Source organism: Sabethes cyaneus, chromosome 3 (genome assembly GCF_943734655.1).
Source record: "Sabethes cyaneus chromosome 3, idSabCyanKW18_F2, whole genome shotgun sequence".
In the NCBI taxonomy this organism is placed as follows: Eukaryota; Metazoa; Arthropoda; class Insecta; order Diptera; family Culicidae; genus Sabethes; species Sabethes cyaneus.
Window position 1 is genome coordinate 242613920 of NC_071355.1, and position 23297 is coordinate 242637216.

Sequence of the window (23297 nt, forward strand, 5' to 3'; positions counted from 1 at the left end):
GTAAATGCGCTGATTTAGTACCAATAATTTGATATTAATGGATAGTACCGAGCAATTCCTACATCAATTCAACGTGATTAATGGCCGACTACGGTACTCATCATCAGCGCAAACTTTTCTGCATTTGATTTACTTGGCATGCATTCCACGGTAATATATTAGAATATAATAAACTATTTTTATAAAATTTCGATTACAGTCACTTTAACAGGTTCAGTCATTCGTGAATTCTGCGGGGTTACGATTTGAACCCGGGTCCTCGGCGTGAATGCTAACCACTACACCGGGATTGACCTCTTAAGTGAACATTCCTTTAGCTACTAATGAGCTACTAGCATTGTAGCGCCGTAACTATAAAAGATACAGCAAAACTTAATTCAACAAAATTGTAGATAATAACTAGTTCTACAAATGTCCCATACATAACTTTGTCAAATTTTGCTCGGCTGAGACGATACTATCGATTGAATTAAAATTGAGTCAGAGTGATCGAACCATCCTAGAACTGAGAAAAAATATTTTTTGCGGATACTTGGTCGAAGAGTGGACACTGTTATTTAACTAAAAGAAGACTATTTCCATACAATGTTGTCACAGTTTGTTACTATGTTGCTAGTTTGAGGGGTATAACCATGTAACCAGAAATAACTGAAAATGAGTCTTAAATGTGACCACCCCGTGGTCCGAACCAAACTCAATGATATTAAATTAACACATCCACCGAGCAGCTGGAACCAACCCGCGAATTGGTCGGTTTATTTTCGGAAAACATCATAATCAAATAATCATACATTTGTCAATTAACAACACCTCGTTGTGGTTCGACCAAAGCCCGGTGAGGCCGGCCGGAACGGTGCGGTGCGGTGGCACGGGCAAAGGTACGCGTGCATCGTTCACCTCAGCGGGAAAGCCATGGCAGAGCCATTTTTGGAATCCGCTGCCTCCGGGGTGCATGTTTGCAAGATAATTGACACCCGAGAATTGACACCTACGCGATATCAATCGCGTCGCGGCATTGGCGGTGAATTCCCAATCTGTGCGTCCTGCATTGATTATGGCATGCCATTACCTACGCAACAAGTTGAATATGTGCGATATTTGCTCACGTTCTAGGTTGATTAAATAATAAATAAAAATAGAATTTGCAGGCTATAATTTCATTTGTTGAGATCTCTCTTCTTGGATGTAATATGAGTCAAAACCAAATATCTCTTTTGATTTGACTGTATATGGGTGAAACGCGTCAAGTAAGTAACGGAATTCTTCAAAAAAAAACCAAATTCATTAAGTTTTATATTGCACTTTTTGCTGCTCCGTCATGTTTATGACACCACTTTATATTCACTTTATATTCATGCAGATGAATAATCACAACGAGAATTAGCATAATTTATTATTCAGCTGTTTCCCCTTTTCTTTTTATAACTTCGAACATACAGTATTGTTTGTTCTGTTTACAGGGTTTTTAGCAGTTTGGTATCAATTGCTGTCTACTCGCGAAGTATGGCAGCTTTCAACCGGTTTACCGTTTTAAAACTGTTCATTTGCTCAATACGTATAGTGACGAATAGGTCCCAAAGGTCTTAAGATTGAATTCATGTTATGTGGAATAAAAGCAATTTCATGTTTTATGAATAGTCTGAATAACACCATTGTCTCGATACGTTAGAAAACCTTTGACGAACTCTCTAAGAAAAAATTAACAAAAATAAATCAATAAAATATGGTTCCTGGCTTGAATAAGAAAAATTAAAAAGAAAACCCCTCAACTCTTTCAATTGTAAATTTATATTGAATCGAGATTTAAGTGATCGGACTGGAGTCACTCGCAAAACTGATTACACGCCTTAAGCACCTGTGTGTGGTTAAGTGATATAAATTTTATTGATGAGTGGTAAAATGTGATAAGCCTATGGAAAGTTACTATAGAAAATAGCAAGAAAGAAGATTGAACACTCGAGGAAACTACACCAATCTGGTTAGGAGGCCGTTTGCGCCAAAAAAACTCAACGATCTACGCTCAGTCGTTACCAGTGAGCTCAGATTGCTTGTTAGTAGAATAGAAAGTTCCCAATGTTATCAGCAACCTCTGTCGAATAAGTAAACAGGGGTAATCAGAAATGGTTTTTTAAAAATTGAAATTGAGTCATTCCATGTGTCAAGTGACCGGTTGCATCGGTTACAATCGACTATCTCCGATTTGAACTAAAATTGGCTTATTTAATTGCTCATTCCGACCCCACATTCAATATCCCAAAAAGTTTAATACGGATTCATTGACCTCCCTTTTTGTGCTAACAAATCTAGACACGGTTTCTTCGGCAAAGCTGTAGAAAATATAAAAGCAAGTATACCTATTTGCTAAAAAATAACATTTCTATTTCTATCGCATCGGATGCAGAAATATGGACCATTTTCTTAGAAAGTTCTTTAAAAATTAGTTTGTCATACTTAGCTTTTGTTGGTTGCATTTTACAAGAATACATTGTTCTAAACAGCTATCGAAGAACTCAAATCACACATTTTTGCGGAAGACCGCAAACCTCTAGGACCTTTTCTCACAAAGTTATCGCTTATTTGAGCTTTATTTTTCCTTAACTTTGCGAGCCAATGAGCGACACCTATACAAATTTGTAGTACTTGATCTAAGCTTCAAGGTGAAGCACTCCCAAGTAACAATCCAATAGCAAATTGGTCTTATTCATTTCTTATAGTAGTTTTATCAGAGCATTTCAAAGTCTGTTAGGTTTTATGATGTTTCTCCTCAAGTGAATTTTATCTTATTTGACTAACATTTCTGAAGTATGACTGAAGAAGACTTGAAGAATCACCCATAAAACTAAATTATCAATAAGTGTAATTCACCTTATAAGGGGTTTTAAAGGATACTGCTTTTTGGCATAAAAACGACGTTCCTTAAAACTTAACAATAGTTTTTACAGAAACTTATGACATTCGTCTGCAAGATTCGTTTATCTTAACAATACTGCCATAAAACTCTTATAAAATCGTATATTCTTGAAAGAGAAATCATACTTTTGAATAAGAACATTCTAACGTAAACAACCAATCTGTCAAAATGGGCGTCTGAACCTGAAATTGAAGAATACAGATCTTTTAAACGAAAATTAAGCGAAAATCTGTGTAATATTTTGAAAACTCTTTCATATGAATAATCAGCGAAGTCACAAAACAATAAATGTCTCAGGACTAACTGAACTGGGGAAGGACAGTGCCGGTAATGATGCATTTGCCAGAGGCGGTGCGGGTTTCCTCTAGAGCTTTTCGTATTTTTTAAACTAAATATAGAGTTCATAAGTCAGATGTCTTTGTATGGAAAATTTTTGAAGGCACTGAAGCAGTTGAAGCATAACTTTTAAAAACAGCTGTACCAATTGTAAATTAAACGCTTGGAACTGTCGTGCAGTCCAAACAGCACAAACAACACGTTACGTCGATACTTCGTTGATGTTTTCTTTGTTTATACTAGAATGGTTATCTCGCAAAAACTTGGTGCCCTGAAGTAATTCAAACAATTCTTATTCAAGCGCAACTTGTCTTCTTCAAGAATACAATAAGTATTGATGAACTTATCGCGCTCTTGGAAAAGTTTTCTTTGTCTTGTGCAAGAAATGTTAGTCTAATAAGCGCTTTCGGGTGGATTTGGATAAAACCATTGAAAAAATGGCGAACAGGGCTATTTTGATTACTTTTCAAATTGTAGTCAATTGCATATGGGCGCTTATAAATATGGTATTATGCAATACCATTAGTGATCTTATTTTTTTAAATAAATATTTAGACATATAAAAGCCTTTTTGCCACAATTAGTTAAAAATTTGGTTGCTATCAACTTCTTCATGAAATCATTAATTTTTTTTATTAATTTAATTTTTCAATAATCTAGCAAAAATAACTGGCGCGTTAAAATTTTCTAACTTTCATGTCACAAAACATCGACAAACCGAGCGTGGCATGAAAAATTTCTTATTTATGAGCATCAAAGCAGCTGCTTTTATCACCATTTTTATTTTCAATTTTCATTTATACCCATTTCGAAATGGCAATATCTGTGAATGCTTATAGCTTATAGCTCTTGATCAATTTAGAACATTTAAGGCTGTGAAAAGTGTATGATGTCTTGCAACAACCATAAAATCATCAACACTTGTGGCGGTTTTCTTTTTGTTTCAAGCGACTCTTGGAAGTCATTGTAAATAGATATCGATAAGAATTACAAGTTTTAAAAGGATCTTTGGAAATTTTCTTGAGAACTTTCTTTAGTGTGGGCCTCTCTCGCCTTATAAGGGTTTTATGGCTGTTTTATTGCAGTTTTGTAGAATTACAAGTTTTGAGATCGGTTTTAAGCAGCAAATGCTGGAAACCTCTTCAAGTGCACCTTAAAATTGAAATTGTTACTTTGGCTGATTTCATTTGTTCACTTGCCCTATTTCATTTTATAGGTCCGTGAAGCTAAGGAAAAATAAAACTTAAATATGTAATAACTTAGAAAGTAAATATCCTAGAGATTGTCCGTCTTCTGCAAAAACGTGTGATTTGAGTTCTTCGATAGCTGTTTAGAACAATGTGTCCTTGTAAAATGCAACCAACAAAAGCTGAGAGTGAAAAACTAATTTTTAAAGAGCTTCCAAAGAAAAGGATCTATATCTTCGTACCCGATAGAGATAAAAATGTCAATTCAACATTCAGCAAAGTATATTCTACAACTTTGCCGAAGAAACTATGTCTGTGTTTCTCAACATAAAAAGCCATTTTTTTATTTTTATCATAGTAAGCCATGACTACCGTTTAAGATTTTCAGATTGTGAGGTGTACTCCTATAAATAAAAATTCCGAAAACACTACATTGTTCAAATGAAAGCAAAAGTACCACAGAAAAAAGTACCACTTTTCACCCTTTTGGACCACTGCACTGTGAAATGTGCAAGTTGAAGATGACCGCGGAAGGGCCGTAATTACCGACTTATTTCTACCATAATTGAGTGTCCTTAATGTTGAGCAGCTATGGTTTCAACAAACCGGTGCAACATGCCACGCCATGCGTTCCATAGGATAGGAAGTCTCTTTGCCGACTCCGATAAGCACTATCACCGATATGTGGTTTCTATCGCTGCAAAAAGTGATCAACAGTTGGACTTCCCGATTGCACTTATGCCGGAAATCAAATATTCAAATAAAAATGGTAAAGAAATATCACTTGAATAAAGCTAAATTCATGGCAATTAACATTTAAAAAGTTTTCTAAGGTCTTCGAAACTATCGTGAATAAGACATTATTTACTACCTGTCGGAATTATATCCACACAGTGCAACACGGTTTTTTTCGGGGACGTGCAGTGGAAACGTGCAGAGGGACGTGCAGAGTGGTTAATTTCCAAAGCTCAGGTTGACACAATATATACTGACCTAAAAGCCACCATCGACACTGTCAATCACAAAATAATTCTGGGCAAGCTGAAGAGACTTGGTTGTACTGAGAGGATCTGTAACTGGTTAGCAGTGGTGCCCAGGCATAGGTATGGTGCGGGCCAAATCAGAACGCCTAAGAATGCCGCGGGCCGCAATAACCTCTGGCCATTCCAGTGCATAACAAAACGTAAAATATGTGACAACATAAACCACTTTCTAGGTATCACCCCAAGATTTAAACCGGAAAGCATTCCGATTCACAACATGCACGAGGCATTACAACTAAACTGAGGGACTACTACGTCATCAAAAATTTTTCTCATAAGTCCACCATCTCTCAAATCAGTCCGCGGGCCGCACGAATCATTTTGAAGGGCCACACGTGCCATATCTTGTTGATAGGAAGCTCTACGTACAGATTGGAAATAGTCAATCTGTTACATTTACGAGTTAGTCAGATGTGCCGCAGGGTAGTAACCTTGGTCCTCTGCTATTCTCAATATTCGTAAATGATGCAGCGCTGATTCTTGATCGAGTTAGACTACAGTTTTTTGCTGACGATTTGAAGATATACGTCGTTATTCTGTAGAACTGCAGAATTCCTTAAATATATTTAGCGACTGGTGTGAGAGGAATCGGCTGTCATTAAGTGCAGTTATCATCGTACAAAACATGTCATCCAATTTGATTACAGTATTTCCGGCATCAAACTCAGCAGAGTGCAACAGGTGAAAGATTTAGGTGTGATACTGGATGAGAAACTAACTTTCAAACCACAAATCTCAACGACTATCGAAAAAGCAAACCGTCAATTGGGATTTAGTTCAACGACCCGCTATGCTTCATAGCTTTGGAACGATTCTCACATTGGAACGATTCTCACAATCTGCCTTCCTATGAAGATCGCTGTCGCTTATTGGGCCTCAAGACCTTAGACCAACGACGACGTGCTGCACAAGCTGTGTTCATAGTCAAACTGATAACTGCCGAGTACGATGCTCCAAATCTTCTAGCACACATCGGATTCTACGCACCTTCTAGAGTACTACGGCCGCGAACCATGCTTCAGGTAGAATTTCAGCCAACTCTGTATGCAGCCTTCTCACCAATCGCATCAATGGTCCGTCAGTTCAATCAGTTTGCTGACCTATTCGATTTTAACGAGAGCTCAGCAAAGTGCTAAAAATGCCAAAATCAACCGATTTGTAATGTTTTGAAGGTTTCTCAAAAAAAAAAACACTGATGTGAAAAGGGGGCAAAAATACTTTCAATAAAATCGGAACTAGGGATCGAGAGCTGGGGAGAAAGATATTGAGGTGCGTTAAAGCCAATTCTGGCATCTCCATCCGAGGTATAGACGTTAGTATGAGCAAGTTTGACGAAATTCAACGGATGTATTTTGATGAACGACGAAACCTACATGAAAATGGATTTCAAGCAATTTCCCGGTCAAATATTTCACATTACAACTTGACGTGGCGAAGCGCCAGGTTCGTGTTTGCTAATCAATTCACAAAGAAGGCCATGATCTGGCAAGAAATATGTAACTGTGCCACTGTGGACTGAACCAAGGTGAGTTAAAATAGGCGATCTAGTTTTCACAGTTTGTAGAACAGAAGTGCGCGGAACGATTGGTTAGCAACCATCGACGTTGTTTATACATTCAAAAGTTTTCGCTTTGAAAATTTCGGTGATCGTCAAGGGTAACCCAACGGGGGTGAAAAACAAATTTGAACTTCAGAAAACCTCTCTTGACTAACCTTGGACAGAACCTTTCATCATTTCCTCAACAGTGACATCAATTGTATACTTGAAAGAATGCTTGAGGAAATGGATTTTACCCTTCATTCGTAAATATAAAGGTAAAACGTTATAAGGCTTGTTCGCGACAAAATTTGGACACCCCTAAACACACACAGCTTCGGAAATACATTAACAATAAGTGAAATATTTCGCAGAGTGGTAGACGTATGTCTGTTCTTTCTGAAAATATAACACTTGTTTATATTACAAGCGCTTAGCTCAGCGTAAAATAGCGTCGAAAGAAGAACGGGTGCGAAAAGCAATTGTATGCGGTCTCAATGAAAATCCGGATCTCTCGTTAAGAAAACTTGCCAAAAAGCTTGGGTTTCCTCCAAGCACTGTTCACAGTGTTTTAAAATCGTTCGATACTCGCTTGACAACAGCTAGGAAGAAGGGAAGTGGAACAAAAACGGATCTGAGGAACCACCACAAGGATGCGAAGGTAAAACAAATATTAGGGAGGAGACCAGATCTTTCTGTACGTTATGACGTAACGTAATGAATGTACGCTCGTAATGACTGTGCGCTCATAAAATAATAATGTCGCCAACATTCGTGCACACTTCTAAGCAACGATAAGGCATGAAGTCTTTCAAGGTGAGGACTGTGCCAAACCGTAATGATAAGCAAAATTCGACGGCCAAAACACGCGCTCGTAAGCTTTATCGCGAATATTTAACGAAGTTTCCAAGCTTTATAATGGACGATGAAACGTATGTCCTAGAAGACTTTAAACAGCTTCCTGGTATGTCTTTTTACACTGCCATGAAACGGAATGGCGTTACAGAGCATTTTGGTAAACTCCAAAGTTCGCCAATTTTTCATGCAGAGCAAATAAGTAATATTAATTTGTTTGATAATTATTAACGATACACACATAAATGATATAAAATTGTTTCATGGTTTAAACTTCTAGCAAATTTTTTTTATTGCAAAATTGAGGTGTCCAGATTTTGTCGCGAACAAGCCTTATTCTAGCCTGGTTTAGCTAGCTGTCACTACTGTAAAGTTATGCTAGAGATGAACGTTCCAAATTATCCGGAGTTTCGTTCCACAATGCTAAAGAAATGCGTTCAAGGTGGAAAAAACATGCTGATTCAGTCGCTCTTCTACTGTGTAGGGTATGATGAGTTCTATTAAGTCACTCAACGGTTTTTATGACACTCCAGTCCCAAAATATAGGTTGTTGTATGCATCCAGATTAGCTTTTAGCCAGGCTTTAACTAAACTAAGTTTTCTGCAGAAAATTTTTGAGTCGTAAACAATCCATAATAACTTCCAATCCATAATAATTTCCAAGTGAAAGGGTTATTCAGAAAAGGCCGCATAATTATCGCAAAAGATCGTCTCCATTATGCTCGATCTTGGGCCATTTGGCGTCAATTTCCCAGGCATCTTAGGAGTCGCAAGTCGTTTTCGACCTGGTCGAGCCTTCTTGCGAGATAGGCCCCCCTGTTCCTGGTGCCGGTGAGTGTTGTTGAGGAGAACCAATTTTGTGACATTCTTGCGATGTGTCCGGCCTACCGAAGCCTGTTCAAACACTTCCAAATTTATGCTCAAAAACTGTTTGTCTGCAATTCATTGTTAAAAAACACCAGGAGTGTTTATCGCCAACGAAGCTTGACATAATTTAATTTCAGTAACCGTGTGCATTGCCGAAGCAAGCTCATTGAACTTCCGAAAACTCCGAATTGACTAATCAGGAAACTGCCACCTCTTCTTTTTCAATAAAAAAAATCAATGAAATGAATTGATTTAATGCATTGAAAAAAATTTTAGTCAACGAAATGAAAATTTTTTTTTTAATGCATTAAATCAATTCATTTCATTTCATCAGTGGCCCCTTCTTTTCTCTTTTGTTTTGGAATCTATACACAGGATTTATCATTGTAACCATACTATTACTATAATGTAACTGTAAATTGCAAACCCAACTCATAGCGTTCACCACCTATTTTTACACTTGAGATTCAAAAACAATAGCTCTCAATAATCATCTACGTATGTAGGAAATAATAACGACTAATCATAAGATAATCGATAAATCCACCAGTAAATTTTGTTTCTTATATTCGATTCACTCACTTTCTTGTCATCCATGGTTAAACAATTTATGCACACTAGACACCACACACTGTCGTCGCCGCGCCCGATGTAACCCCGTTAACAGGAGAGAACGAACTGTCGAAAACAAGGGTCTGATCCGTTGGGTTTTATTCGGGTGACCCGTTACGGCGGTGCGCGCCTAGTGGCAATAATTCCGGACCAAACCAGTCCCGTCTCCGTCGTTCGGACCACCGAAAAACAACCCATGAGTAAGTAGATGTTGCTCTCGGTCTAGTCTAGTTTGGTCCAGTTTGCTTAAGGTTTTTGTTATTTTAATTATCTGCAAAATAAAAGGCGGTACATGCGAGTTTGCCGCTTGCTTAACGTATAGGGAAGTATGCTCAAGTCAAACTGCATTTTTACTTAATGTTTCTAGAAAGCACCGGAATTCTTTGCCCCACTTAACACACTCTAGCTAGAGGAATTGATATCGGAAAGATATGTTTTAGCGATAAGAATGCGAACACTCGGCGTGAAGTGATTGAAATGCAATTACACCGTACGCAAGTGGCTCGTACTGCTTAAGGCCGGCACTTTGACTGTGTTAGTTACCGATGTGGTTGAGCCACCTGAAGGCTTAAGGCTTGACCAATAACTTGCGGTTTTGTTTACTCTGTCAGCAGGTTAATTGTATATGATGTGATGATTGTGGTTCGACATTGTCAATAACTTGATGCATAGAATGTGGGCTACTAGATTTCGATTAATTAATATGTATTTTGGTAAATTGAATAATTGGTAAAATGACGATAAAATTATGTTTAGATTAGAAAGAACCGCACAACTTACATCTAGTTAGCCTCAACCGATGCGCTTCCGCTGATTTCTTACGGGGTCCTGTGGCTGGAAAACTCTTTCCAACCGGTTTATATTTCTATATGTACTCCTTGTAACTGTGCAGCTGCTCGAATCACCCTGTTAAAACCGTAAACCACAAGCGCAGCTGATTCGGTCTTAGTAGAGATTCAGAAGCGCGGTTAATCTTCCCTTTCAGCGCTAATTTCAACTCACTTATTTCGCCGAGATTTGCACTTCACCTTCTTCTTCTTTGAGTAAGAATACACTTTCTTCGGTACTTTCGTCTGTCTGAGCAGATTTACGTCAACCAGTAAACACGTTTCACTTGCAAAACACAGACTGAGAGATGTCTGGTGCTGAATATTTGTCACTTGCCGTACACAGCTGACCCGTCGTCGTTCCGTAACTCACAGTAACTTTTGGATATTCGATTGAGTACTCTCCAAGAAGAAGATTTGAGTTATTTTTAACAGCTTCCACACACGGGGCACCGAATCTGTCACACAATGCGATGGGGGGAAATGCGGTCAACTCCCGAAACAAAACAAATGCAATATTCTATCCGTTCGTTACTGGTGCCGGCACTTGGCAAGAAACGGGCAGAAGAGCACGCCAAGCAGCCAAACCTCGCGCGTCTTCTGTGTGCGGCGTGGCGGCTATGTTAATCCGGCAGACCGAGAACAATCCAATAAGGGAAACTTCGCGATTGAACGCACCAGTCAGCAGCAGCGACAACGGCGACGACGACGACGATCACTGCGAAGCAGCACGCGCGAAACTCAGTTGCTGAATCTCTCGGTTAAGTCAAGTCACAGGAAGAGGCGATGACACCAGCCAGCAAGTCACCAAACAGCGAGCGAGAACGACACGAAAATTCACTCTTGCCACGACAGCGAATAAATATAAACTAAACGGCTTTCAATGGACTTCGGGCTACTCTACCGTGTGTCGTTACGTTGTCGTATCCGCCGCACAGGCACAACCTAGCTCTGCTGCTGTTCCACCCGCCCATCAGTGATGATTCCTATATAGAAAAAAAGGGACGCAAGCTGAATTAGATGAAAGAACTATGCTCATGCCAGTAGCACACACTATCCGACGAACGAGGATGCTGGGCGTTGAGATGGTAACGGATGATGATGCTGATGATGATGATGAGCTTCTTGCTTCTCCCGCGATCGGCCCGCCAGCTTTTTCCTCTCTATTTACAACATTTTTTACACGCCTCGTGACTGCCAATGCAAGTATGAAGGCAAGACTCATGGGTCTATTGGAGCGCGCGCTTTTTTACACAATATGACAGATGACAACGGAGGCTGATCCGCATTCAGATTACCCGTTACCCTAGAACCTGTAAAAACAGTAATAAACGATAAGTGTAGGTTATGCGAAAACTTTAACATATAGAATATAGCAAAAATTAAAAAGCAGATGTATTTCCCTTTAATATAAATGTAATAAATCTGAGCCTAACTTTTATTGTTCACCTTGTAATGACGTACTGTACCGTAACTGTTTTATTACGGGCCGTGCGAAGTACATTTAATTACACAGGTACATACATACATTTCAGCAGCCGGCTAACGTCGTTACAAATGCATTCGCTCTCTCAGCACAATGTGCCGTGGAGCGAAGCGCAATAAATTGCGAGTGAAACGTAAAGAGAGCGTTACACACGATAGAAATATTGTCATCTTTGAATTGAACTGAATTGGCACGTCTTCTCGTTTTTTTTCAATCGCTTTCAGTCCAGATGGGCTTGAAACATAGACATATATTAACAGTAATAACTCTCCGTAATGGACCTTAAAACGTTGCGTGCTTAGAAAATGTCACCAAACATAGAGCAGGAACGTAACAGAGCTTTGTACGTTCCTTTTGTGGATTTATATGTCTGTTACTTCGAATTCTAATTCTGATTCCAAGCTGTCTACTGAATACTAATCAGTTAGTAAAAAGATCCTGCGTAATCGCAGTATATTGGAATGCTATCGTGTTTCAGTCACGGTTCTTGAGCATTACTTTATTTTTTCGAAATAATAGCATACATTTTATAAACTAATTTGAAATATGCCAATTATAAGTTTACCTGAGAGATGTAAACGAAGATGCAAATTCGTTTATTAACCTATTAATTAGTTGGTAAAATTTGCCTAGTTGATCTGTGAACCGTAATTCTAGACCTTCTCGTCTATTAAAACAGTGGTCCATAATTCTGAAAGAATTCGTGCCCGCTTTGACAGCAGTGTCCGGTTATAGCTCGTGTAAACCGGAATAAACCAGCGTAATAAAATGAATTCGGGATATAACTGAGCGTGAATCACGTGCTGCGAAATGTTGAAAACAAATTGCAAAAAAAAAACTATCGTACCTACTGTGGAATTAATGAAAAATGCAAAAACGCTTAAGACGATTCTTCGTTTAATTGTTGTTTCACAGTTGACTCACGTCACATGGGCACCCGATCAGGAGGCTATAACAAGATTATATCTGTTTTATAACACATTTTGATATTTTTAACATATTATGTTACAAATCAAAACTAAACTAATTGGGAAGCAAAAACAAATTCAAATTTATAACAGAATTTTATACGAGTAACACATGGAGTTATGGGTGAGTTGTATAGATAGTGGTGAAACTAAGAATGGGGCCTTATTCTCACAGTCACCTCACCTAAATTTTTTAGATGGCGTACGATTCAGTCAAATGCAATGAGCTGTGGCAGTTAATGTTAGAACATGGTTTTCCGACGAAACTAATTACGCTGATTCGTGCAACGCTGGATGGATCAAAATCATGCGTCAGAATAGCTGGTGATAATTCAGTCTCTTTCGTGACGTTGGCTGGACTAAAACTAGGATGCACTCTCTAACCTGCTATCAAAACATTGCCTTGGAAGGTGCAACACAAAGAGCAAACGTGGAAATTAACGGAACTATCATCACGAAATCTAACGTGCTTCATGGCTTTGGCGGATGATATCGACCATCGGATTCAACCGTAGAGCAGTGGAAGAGGCCTTTTAAAGCTGCGAATCGGGCTTTCTACGGATTACGTAGCCAGCTGAAGTCCCGTAGTTTGCAAATTTGCACAAAACTGGCGCTCTACAGAACACTATTCCTCTCGGTGGCCCTTTGCGGATATGAACCATGGACACTAAAGGAAGCTGATCGACGAGTCTTTGGGGTTTTAGAGCGTACGATCTATACTTGGTGCCAAAATGGAAAATGGAGTGTGGCCCAAACGTATGTATCACGAGTTTTATCAAATATACAAATATAGTGCTGATATAGTGAAGGTAGTAGAATGTGGCAGGCTGCGGTAGGCTGGGCATGCGGCCAGAATGCCCGACGAAAGAGTAGCAAAAATTTGCAATCCTCAAAAAAAAAATTTTCAATTTCGGGCAACTTTACGCAAACCAGACAACCATTAGATGAAAGTAGTATATTTTATCTATAAAAATAAAATAATCTATAAAATTTCCATCAGGAGATCTCTAAAGGAATCTTAGAAAAAAACAAATTTATCTGCTATCAATGCTATCAATGGCAAGTATGAATCGGATCCAATTAATTCTGGCGCTGATTCGTTTCCCGCTTCCAGTCTAACGGTTCTCCGATTCGATCGTCTCATGATATCCTACCTCAATGCTGGCGGTATAAATACTTGTATTGACCAGTACCTCTTGGCCTGCTCCGATGATAGCTACGACCTGATTGCCATCACGGAAACATGGCTGAACGCAGAAACCTTGTCGTTGCAAGTTTTTGGGCCCAACTACGAAGTTTTTCGCACCGATCGAAGCTCACGCAACAGCTCTAAGTCTTCCGGCGGTGGTGTCCATCAGTCCATCGCAGTTTAAAAGCGCATCTGATTGAGAATAGTGTAAGCGAGTGCGTTGAGCAGGTTTGGGTACGAATCTCTCTAGACGGATACTCGCTCTACGCTCTGTGTTATATACATACCGCCCGATCGAACACGTGATTTGACACTGCTTAATGCGCACAACGATTCGCTGAAGGCGATATCCGCTCGGGCCCTTCCTGGCGATGAAATTGTTATTGTTGGTGATTACAATTTTCCCGGTTTGAAATGGTGTTCTGCTGAAAACGGCTTTTTGTATCCTGATTCAGAACGTTCATCTTTTCATGCTGGTACCAACAGCTTAATTGACTGCTACAGCTTTAATCTATTGCGTCAAATCAATCCAGTAGTGAACGAAAATGGTAGAATCCTGGATCTCTGCTTTGTTAGCTGTTCTGATTATACACCGAAAATTTGTGAATCGCCTTCGCCACTTGTCAAGAGTGTTAGATACCATCCTCCTCTGCATATTGCCCTCGACGTTAAACGTGCTACTCTCGGCTGTCAAGTTTCCGACATCGTCAGCTACAATTTTAAGAGAGTTGACTACAATAGTATTATCGACATCCTGTTGAACATAAATTGGTTTGAAATTCTTGACTTTGACGATGTCAACCAAGCTGTTAATACTTTTACCAATATTTTGAATTACGCCATTGATCGCCATGTACCCAAAAGGGTTACCACTCGGCATTCTAGACTACCGTTGTGGCATACTGCAGAGTTAAGACGTTTAAAAACAAGTAAAAGGGCTGCACTGAGGAAATACACAAAGCATGGTGGTTACATACTGCGTCAGCGTTACGTACTAATCAACAGAGTCTACAAGAGGACAGCTAGACGCTGTCATACAAATTACTTGCAGTGCGTCCAACGCAGGCTTAAGTCGGCCCCAAAATCATTTTGGAAATACCTCCTTCGAAACATCTGTTTGGCATGTCGCTCACATCCGGAGTTTTTCCAACTCTTTGAAAATCTTCCTTTATGTTCCCAGTTTACAAAAAATGAGATAAAAAGCAAGTTGATAATTAGCGTGTGCCGTTGCCAAACTTTTTGAAATGGTCATCTTGTCTTCAATCATAGCAAGTTGTATATCGCCGAAACTCAGCATGTATTTTTACCTCAGCATGTATTAACGTTCTACCGTTACGAACCTCTTAGCATTCACAACATATGCTACAGACGCAATGTCCAATGGCTTTCAGACTGACGCCATTTACACGGACTTATCAGCTGCTTTCGAAAAAATTAACCATGCCATCGCGATTGCAAAGTTAGACAGACTGGGTTTGGACCTAACGTTCTACGTTGGTTCCAGTCGTACCTAAGAGATCGGCGTTTGTCAGTCAAGATAGGTGATTGTATATCTAAAGTGTTCTCTGCCTCTTCTGGAATTCCGCAGGGTAGCCATCTCGGACCCCTGATATTCCTACGAGAACTTCTCTCTTGAATGCCCGCGGTTATCTTTTGCAGATGACCTTAGAATATTCTTTGTAATTCGGACCGCCTAGGATGCTCTCTTTCTTCAATGCCAACTAACCGTTTTTGCTGAGTGGTGCCAAACTAACCGTATGAGCTTAAACTTCAATAAGTGCTCAGTCATCACTTTCACACGAAGGAAAATGCCAATTCGATTCGACTATCACCTAGCAGGTAACGCAATCAATAGGGAAACATGTCGTAAGGATCTCGGTATGCACCTCGACGAGCAATTATCTTTTAAACAGCATACTTCCTATGTAGTAGCCAAAGCATCTCGTTGCTTGGGATTCATAATGAGAGTGTCTAGGAATTTTACAGACATTTACTGCCTGAAATCTCTCTACTGTGCACTCGTGCGTTCAGTTCTTGAATATTGCTCGGTAGTTTGGAATCCTCATTACCTCAACAGAGTACACAGGATCGAAGCTGTCCAACGAAGATTTGTTCAATATGATATTCGGTGGCTACCCTGGAATAATCCACACCAGCTGCCAAGTTACGAAAGTCGTGCACAGCTTATAAGAGCTTTCCCGTGCTATGCTGTAATATCTTGATAAAAAATTTTATAGCTCGTTAATCAGAGATAGAGATAGAGAGTTACGGTATTTAAAAAAGTTGCTTATTTTAATGTATTCTACAACTTTGCCGAAGACATCATACCTTTTTAAACACATTTAAATAAACGAAAATTTGTATCACCATAATGAAACCATCAAAATCACAATAGTTTGCTATAACGTAAAAATGAGTTATTTTTGAGGCATAGGGTCTTTGGAGAAGTTTAATAATAAAATATAGCGCATTTTTCTGCAATCTTAACCTTTCGTTACTCGCGCCAACTTTTGTAACACGGATACTCGCGCGTTGTATTTTGTACAACACTCTTTATCTCGGAATATCTCGGAATCCTGGCTATATAGAAAGTTACTGTCTTCAGCAAAGTTAATCAGTAAGTTAAGACCTATCGTTTGGGGGATAGAATTTTATAAGTTTGTCACCAGGCGGCGCCAAAACCCGCTGTAAATTGTACATCTTACATTGCGGCCATATACAAGATGCTGCATTCGGAAAGATCCTTTTATCGTTCCTAAATGATGTAGCATTCTATTGATTAATTGTTTTTCTAGTATTTATCCTGTTTTCTTAGATATTTTTCACATAAATCTCCTCATCACATGATAACATTTCTGCTGTTGGCCGAAAGTAGGGCATCTGTGGTTAGAAAGTAGAGCCGATGTGGTGTTTTGATTTATTTGGGCAGGATGTTTAGAAATTTTTTTTGCACAGTGATGATACATAGTGTAAAAATTGGTTAGTTCCGTTCATCAGCCTAGCATTTTTGGTCCACTAAAACATTTTCTGACAACAAGATCATACAAATAAACAAATTATGTAGATAGAACACATTCAGAAAACTAGCCCATACACTAGCGCCGTGAAGTCACGAAATTATGAACTTTTGCACACCTGCGGAATAACCATCAACTGCTAAATAACTTTGCTGTATACAGAAACCATTTTCCCTTATGAAGAAATTAGAGAAAATTCCAGTAGGGACCAAGTGCGGTACCCCTCACACGCCGCTTGCATCGTTTCTGCGGTTTTGGTTTATGCTCATCTGTATTGCTGAACAGTTTAAAGCATTAATGTATTAAATAATTATATCATTTTGTTCATAATAAGTTTATTGAAGAATACATTTTGGTTTGACATCGATCTGTTACTTTAAAACAAAATGGCATCCAAAAATCTACAAGTGTTGTACAAAATACAACAGCGAGTAACGGAAGGTTAAGGTTACCGAGAGTTTACCTATCAGGGTGATACGGGTGATTATAAAAATTGCAACGAAAAATAACACATTTTTCAATTGATTTTTTCTGAGATTCCTTTAGAGATCTCCTGATGGAAATATTTTTTTATAGATAAAATATAGTACTTTCACCTAATGGTTGTCTGGTTTGCGAGAAGTTGCCCGAAAATAAAAAAAAATTGAATGTTGCAATTTTTTTTTCATTTATTTTATAACTTATTAAATATGCGTCCCAAGTAGCACTTGTAACTAATCATAAAAATAAAAAAATACAAAAAGGTTGCACAGCAGTTACATTTAGGATACTTGTAACGAGTTAGGTTACATAAAATTAAAAATAGTTACTTTTTAGTTTTCTAGTGACAAAAATCTCAAAAAGTTACCAGGTAGTTACCAAATGACCAAATTGAAACCTTTTTTTCGAACTGTCAACAACTTGGTCGTCGCAAAACAGTCACATTTCAGTTACGAGTTACCAATTAGTTATCAAGTGACAGAAATGAAACCTTTTTCCAAGTTTGTCATCAACTTGCTGGTCGCAAAACAGTTAATTTTCCGTTACGAGTAGTTACGAAGTCAAAAATAGTCGGCTAGTAACATTTTCGCAACAACTTGTTCACTGTTCCTTATTGTAAACACAACGGATTAAGCAAAAACTAGATCTTAAGAATTTTACTGATGGTAAAGATAAACAATTGGTACACGGGTTGTAAAATGCTCTTGTAAATGCGTTTATTTACTTAATTGATGGTACTTGGAATCTTCTCCGCACAGATATTGATATTAAATAAACAAATTTTGATTATTCTCAAACGTCAAAACGATCAAGTTACATCGAAACGAAATCGGCAATGAAAATAGGTTACAGTGTAACTTAGAAATGACGACATAAGAAATAAGTGACCACAACAGATTTAATATTGGTTACCGTAACCGATAGCGTAACCAGGTCGAAGGCTAAGATTACGTGCAACTAGAATGTAACTGAATTGTAACCTTCTATGATTAACACTGCTATTCAAAGTGAAACTTATTCTTTCAAAGTGAAACTATTCTTTGATATTAAATTAACACTTTCTTTTCACAAGAATCACTAAAAGACACTTTTCCCGATATCTATGAACAGTGTCTGCTTAAAATCATTTCATGCAATATGTCGAAAACGATACAAAACTTCAAGGACGATGCCCCAAGCAGCACTTGCAACATCTTCCATGTGGCTATTAAGTCTTGTTTGAATTGCAAAAAACTTCACCGGTTACAGTATTGAAACACGCAACAAATAAGCAACTTCATGTTATTAATATGTTGGATTCAGGTTATCCAATACTTATACTGGCTGTCACAAATATATTAGTCTATATCTAGTAACATGAAACTTCATCGCAACATCGTGTTATTATAATGCCATTGCTAAACAATAATGTCACATGATGTTGCATCATGTTGATTACGGCATATTGTTAAATAAAATGTAACCAAACAAATACAACCAATGTAACATCATATTCTGCCATATTTTTATGAAAAAATATTTTTCAACGAAGGAATGTTTTTATTTTAACAATAATTACACGAACATTCATCAGGAATCCATGGCATTTACTAAAATATTATTTGATTACAGTATCTAGTTCGATTTTACACCGCATTTTTCCATCGTAAACGAATTCTTAATCTGGCTGGGTTAATTGTTTAAACTTGAAAATTAATAAATTAATAACTTTCACGAGGCGCATCAAATAATACAAAGCAAAATTATATTTTGCACGATAAATTTTGAATGGCATGGAGATTAGCTCATGATAGGCCCAAAAAACTAAAGTCGCATTATAAATAATTTTCGTCTTGGAGCCCAGAGCGGGCCCGGTTCCCGCTAAACAAAATTCGTGATGAAGTTGCTCATATTTAATTGTTTGGTTTTTGTGCGAGGAAAAAGGAGAAGAAAGTATTTTTGTTTTTGTTTTCACGCAAGTTTTGACAACGCGGCATAGGATTTCGTGGGAGTGCGAACAGGCTTAAAATCTCTTTAGTATTGTAGTCGCGAATGGATAGATAACGCGCATTGATGTTCCATAAAACATCTGTGTAACAATTGGTTGCATATAGACTCCACCTCTTGCGCTTTTTCAATCACATAACAGTTAGATAAAGGTAACTGATGCGAACTTTTACCATATTTGAATGTTTCAATTATAGTTGCGTAACCCTTCATGCAACAAATGGTGCTGCTTGGGTGGTGTAGTAGTTAAAACCAAAGGCAAAATGGCTATGAATTTTACTAAGTGATAGCGAAAACAATTAGTTTTTAATTATTTCTAGGTGAATGCTCCACTAATTCATTATTGCTAAGAATAAATTTAAAAATCAGAAAATTAAAATTAAAATTTTTATATTTGTACATATTTGTTTTACAAAAAATCAATTTTTAAAAGAAGTAAGTAACGAAAAGCTAGATTAAATAAGAGCGCGTAATTTTTTCAAAGCTAGAATCATGCATTTCACCATAAATTTGAAACTGCATTAAAATTTGTGTTGAAATAACAAGCGAAATTTATACACTCTTCTATATTCAACAGTTAAATTTACTGCTTGACGTTGACAGCCATAGATTGAATTAATAAACCTGCTGCATTGTTTTCGCTATGTAATAAAAGTTTCAAGATAACTAATTTGCCATCAATTGAAAGTCAATTTACAGTTTATGTGTAACTTCAATAGTAACCATTTTGTAACTATGTTACATATTGGTTATTGAGTAACTGTTAATGTAACCATATTTAGTTACATAAGTTGCGCTATTTCGGTTACACAACTGTTATATTTTAGGTTACTGTAACCGAAGTTTTGCATTGAAATTTGTCGCATATCAGCCGCTGCGACTCAATTGTGACAACGTGTGCTACTTGGGGTTCTAGCGACATACAGTCTTCAAACAAAATGTGTATTTTAGCATACTGAATAACTTTATAGGACACTCGAAAACAATAAAAAAATCATGTGCAAAGTTATTGAGCGTAATTGATTTTTAAGCGCTCCTTTTTAACACATCATTATATTTCGCAACCGGTAAGAGATAGATAGTTACTATATTCAGCAAAGATGCTTATTTTAGTACGTTCTGCAACTTTTTGGAGAAAAACTTTTTTTACCTTTGTTATACTATAACAAAGGTTTAAAAATTGGTCGAAAAACACGAAATTGATCCGAGGCCCGGAGGGCCAAGTCACATATACCAATCGATAGGGTTCGACGATTTGAGCAATGTCTGTGTGTGTGTGTGTGTGTGTGTGTGTATGTATGTAATGATTTTTTCTATCGCCTGTTTCTCAGAGATGGCTGAACCGAATGGTTCGCTATTACTTTTGTTTGAAAGGTGTTATTGTCTAGTAGGTCACTATTGAGTTGCTTCGTGATACGACGTTTCGTTTAAAAGTTATAAGCAAAAATGTGAAAAATACGTGACACGGGTTTCTTCGGAACTACATGACCGATTTCAACGATCTTAGTATCAAATGAAAGCCCTTATTAAAGCTAAATTGTTCAGGAATTTTTAATTGAAAACAAACAAGTAGTTTAAAAGTTATGTTTAAAAAACCTGTTTTGACAAGGTAATAATTATCGCCTGTTTCTTAGAGATGGCCAAACCAATTTATGCGCTATTAGTCTCATTTGAAAGATAATATATCGTAATAGATCACTATTGAATGGTTTTTTGATTGGACGTTTAGTTTGAAAGTTATGAGCAACCGTATACACCACACCAAAATTAACAATAATTTATAATGATTTTAACCAAGATAATTTACCTAATTTGAATTATTTTAATATCAAACGAGAGGTTTTGACACTACGAATATATATGCAAAATTGCATAAGAATTGGTTGTACCGGTTAAAAGATATTAACCCTCGAACACTCGCGTTAACTTTTGTAACGCAGTTACTCGCGCGCACAATAGCCCCAAACCAAAGAAAACATTTGCACTAGAGTTTTGACTGGGAAAACTTGGTTTTAGGTTTACCGAACCTTTGAAAGAGTTTCTTGAAATTGAAAGCTCTATCGTCTGGTGGAATTTAAATTTTGATCAATCCCCCTAAAAGTGAAATAAAAAAATATTTTTCTTCAGTGTCAATATAACACATTGATGTGTTCTGCAAAGTTATAGAACATATTATTACAAGAAATTTTGCTAAAGACACTAATCTTCTATCTCTGCAGCGAAGATAGAAATATCCAATTTATTGTATATGAATTTGTAAAATCAGTTTTTCTATTTTTGCTCTTTTTGTAATTGTTGTATGACTTTTTCATGAACTACAAAATTGTACAAATAGTAAAAATACAGAACGTTGCTGAAAATAGTATACCTCTATGTTTGCTTGTTTAGGATCTGTGGAACTTTGATTATAAAAAATACCCTAATTTTGACTCCGCATTACTCGACTACCAGCAGACGGCTACATTTTAAACATTTAACATTTCCTGATAGTTTTGCTGCATAAATTTTTCCAACAATTTTAATTATTAATGGTTTGAATAATTATAATATTTTGCTCACAATAAGTTTGTTGAAGAATATACGTTAGTTAAACAACGATTTATAACTTTATAACAATATGGCGTTGAAAAACCTACACGTGTTGTATAAAATACAACAGCGTGAGTTAATAAAAATTGATGAAAATTATTCAAGAAAACTCTATTGATGTGATTCAAATAGAATGGCATTACTGGAAACTATACATAGTTCAAAAACCTATAAACTAGACCTTTACTAGACAATGTATATGCTAAAGGATAAGATTTCCACTTACAACTTACTTTTATTTGCACTTACTCAGATTAATAACAACTTACTTATCCTTACTCGGCAATTTCACGGAAAAAGGATCTATCAAAATTTAAAAGTGTTCCTATTTTGTTCAAATTTTCTAAACTTATTCAATTTTCAAAAATTTTATGTAAACCAACCGTATAACAAAGGTTCCTTTCACCACTAGGTGGATTAAATCGGGTTTTTAGATTAGGTCATTGCAAATCATATTTAACCTTCCTAGTGCATTGGGGTCGTTTTCGGCCCATCGGCATACTTACAAAGCTTGATACTCAGTAACGGAACGAGCTAGAGACTTAAAATTTTCTGACTTTTCCTGACTTTGGAAAACTAGCATTGTGGGGGAGTTTCAGCTTTCAGCGACATCTAGAAGAGCCACAGCAAAAAAATTACATATTATGCATTGGGGTCGAAAACGACCCAAGTTTTGAAATTGCTCTCATTCATCCATTTTCAATCCGAATTTTGTTTTCTTTACCTCATGCGAAAGGTATGGCCAAAACCTGGCACCCAAGGTATATTAGGGAATATTTAATGACTGGCCACTTCTGCGTCGGTTCCGGAACACCCACTACCAGATATTTTATAGACCTCTTTTCAATATAATCTTCAAGTGAAAAATTTAAATTAACACTTTTCAGATCTCCTGTACAGAAAAAATGTTGAAAGTTTCATTGAAAGAATCATCCAACAGTAAACAGAAAATATGGGAATAGAATGAAGCCAAAAGTCTGACAAATTCCCATAAAATTTGTACAGAATTCAGAGAATTTTTTTTAATAACAGAAATTAGTGTATACGATGACTATCTTCACAGAAACAAGTTATAATTAGATCAAGATTTAAGGAACTCTTCAAAAATCTTGAAAATTAACCTTTTTACGTGAGTTACATCCAGGAAATGCAGAAACCTCCCAGTAAAGGTTTGTAAAGATACCGGTTTGTCTGTTGTTTCGCTCGCAGGAAGATCGTACTTCGTTGCTTTATTTTTGTGGGACATTCGAACAGCACCGTCAACTTTCGTCAACGCCGTGATGTATCATACATTGTCAGTTTGATATGATGTAGGTACATCAGCGCAGCCCTCCTATGGTTTAGGCATACCTACACATACCTATACGGTAATCGGTTCCAATAAAGCGTCTAAATTATAACCCTCCA

General features: G+C 37.3%; 1 protein-coding gene across 1 annotated transcript in view; it reads right to left on the bottom strand.

The window, feature by feature from the left end:
- LOC128739158 (excitatory amino acid transporter 3) overlaps positions 1-10969 on the bottom strand; it is a 52538-nt gene extending 41569 nt beyond the window's left edge. Inside the window, exon 1 of the mRNA XM_053834579.1 lies at positions 10129-10969. The gene's annotated coding sequence lies outside the window, so the exon portion shown is untranslated. The remainder of the gene's footprint in view (positions 1-10128) is intronic.
- Between the last annotated feature and the right edge of the window lie 12328 nt (positions 10970-23297).